This window comes from Electrophorus electricus, chromosome 21 (assembly GCF_013358815.1).
Source record: "Electrophorus electricus isolate fEleEle1 chromosome 21, fEleEle1.pri, whole genome shotgun sequence".
Classification (NCBI taxonomy): Eukaryota; Metazoa; Chordata; class Actinopteri; order Gymnotiformes; family Gymnotidae; genus Electrophorus; species Electrophorus electricus.
In genome coordinates this window covers 3452392-3454891 of record NC_049555.1, presented here as the reverse complement: position 1 = coordinate 3454891, position 2500 = coordinate 3452392, and the positions used below count along the sequence as shown (strand labels likewise).

Below are 2500 nucleotides of genomic sequence, written 5' to 3'. Positions count from 1 at the left end.
CACGCAGCATCCAGGCGTCTGAATCACCAGTACAAATACACATGTATGCATCAGAACATGACTACATCATCTAAGTGCATGTGATTGTGGTGTTCATTCTTTTCTTCTCTCTGTTCTCTCTGTTTCTCGCTGCCAAAAATACCCAATTTAAGTGGCGAAATACGGGTAAAATTAATCATGTTTCGAGATGCGCTGCCGTTTTAGGTTCTGCTAAACACCCATGTCCGCTCACTCACGCGCGTCACCCGCCACTCGCGCTCGCTCGTCCACTGCCAGGACAGCCACTCCACCTCCGCAGCGGGAATCCGCGTTTTTATTCCATTAAAATGACACCAAGCTCCCGGAACAAATCTGCTGACTAATCCGACCGTACTTACAGCAGCTTTAGTACGCATTTCCACATTTATACCGAGCACTCGCGTTAATGTTTCTATGGCATTGCCGTTTCACTGCGCGCACCGTGTTTCAGGACCACGGACAGCGCTGTTTGGACACGTCTTGTCCACAGCGTTCTGTTCCGGGCCCTCTAACCTAACCTGTGAACACTGGACCAGTCTATACCAAAGAACCCGACTCCGCTCCGCTTGAACAAATCGGTCCTCGATGCGTTTTACGCAGTGAGAGGCAAGACGGCCTCAATTAGCGGAATTAGCGACCTAAGGCAGGAGGTGTCAAGCGGCAGGACGGGTTAGGGTGACGAGTTAATTCAAGACAGACTTTCTGGCCCCTCGTGTTTTACAGACGATGTTCGGTTCTGTGAGAATAAGTCTTGCCTGGCTGTAAATAATCGTCCTGAGCGAAGATTTTACAGTTTTGCCATCATTTTTTGAACGCTCGCAAAAACAAACCCATATTAGGTCAACAGATAACCTGAACATTTCCTCTTCCGGCAAGGTGTGTGAGTCAGAATGCAAGCGCAGACAGAAGTGCCGCATGTTGCTTTTGGCTGTTTCGTCTGACAAGGACTGGGATGTGAAACTGCGAAAGAAGCAAAATGGCACACATGGCTCGGTCTGGTCCTCGCTTGGCATCCGAAAGTGAGCCGTGCGCCTCCAGACGGAGCGGGAGTGGAGGAGAGGATGAGCGAGTCACTATGGGGATGCGCGTCATGTGCTGCTAGGCTTGGCTACAGATCTGAGGACGGAGCTTTGGGTAGAGTTAAACCGATGAGATGCTCAGTGCAGCTAAACCCGTCAGCTGATCGGAGACTCGCGCGCGCGTTTGCGCGCGCCCCGATTCTCCTTTTTTTTAAAATTCGGCAGGCGTCCAAAGCCATACTGCCTCCGGACCGCGTGTCCCCGAGCGAGCGAGCGAGCGAGCGAGAGAGAGAGAGAGAGAGAGAGAGAGAGAGAGAGAGAGAGAGAGAGAGAGAGAGAGAGAGAGAAAACCGGTGGACGGCGCAGCTGGGGGTTTTTTGGAGCTCGAGGCGATGCGGGGAGGGGGTGTTCCTCGGTTCTTCGGCTGCGCCCTTACTGGTGGCAGAGGAGATGAGAGCTAGCGCGAGAATCTACCCGTTCCTCCGTCTCACAAGAGCCGATAATGCTCCTCTCAACCTCCACTTTCGTCTCCTCTGGATTTTATGCGCCTTGGATTTCTCAACTGGAGTTTAGATGATGGTTGCGTTGCGAATTCTTTCGTTTTCTTGGAGAAACTGATAGAGAAAGAGCAAAAGATCAAAATCCTCACTTGGTATTTTCGTTTTCCGAGCGCACGCTTACGCCCACGCCGTAGGACCAATGGCTCTGAAAACCAAATAAACTTAATTTGCTGAAATATCAACAAATGTCACCGAGGTGCGAATCTGGGGAAGCCCCATCATCGGAATTTGCGCGTTACCGAGAGTTTGGCGGAGAAGACCTGGATATTTCCATACTATAACTAACATTGCGGATTCTACTGAAATAAATCAATTATTAAAGGTTTTTCAACCTTTACTATTCTATTTTTATCCTCTAAAAAGCCTGAGCATGCCGTCGCACTTAACACCAAGACGTACTCTGGAAAAAGACGCATGTAGTGTCGTATAGTTACGTTTTCCTAACATTGTACACGTTTCTACTCGAATGGGTAATCGCAGTCATGATGAGAGCGTCGAAATGTTTACGTTGTGATGCCCAAGACGATACAAAGCTGCTGAGAGACTAAAAAATCTGCTAAAATGTGGACCCCACACTCTCGAGGAAGACAGAACATCGATATCTTATGTAGTCTCTTTTTCAGTGTGTGTTTGTTATAATCTTTTTTTTTTTTCTTTAAAAAAGCACTCATCTGTGGGGAGGACGCTCTTCCGTGAATTCTAACGACTGTGGTTGATCACGTTCACTCTCTTTTTTTTTTTTGGTTTGTTTGTTTTAAGCATCCCATCCATTGGTCGTCTGGTGTTTAATGCTGGACGCCTCTTAGGTATGAAAACCTGAACGAGACAACCCCCCCCCACCCCAACCCCGCCCCCACCCCTTTCTTTGCACGTGAGCGCCGTCTCGAGGCGGATGGGATGTAA

General features: G+C 49.0%; 1 protein-coding gene across 1 annotated transcript in view; it reads left to right on the top strand.

Moving 5' to 3' along the window:
• Positions 1-2500, top strand: part of cacna1ab (calcium channel, voltage-dependent, P/Q type, alpha 1A subunit, b) — a 111298-nt gene that overhangs the window by 30391 nt on the left and 78407 nt on the right. The gene's annotated exons all lie outside the window — the stretch shown is intronic.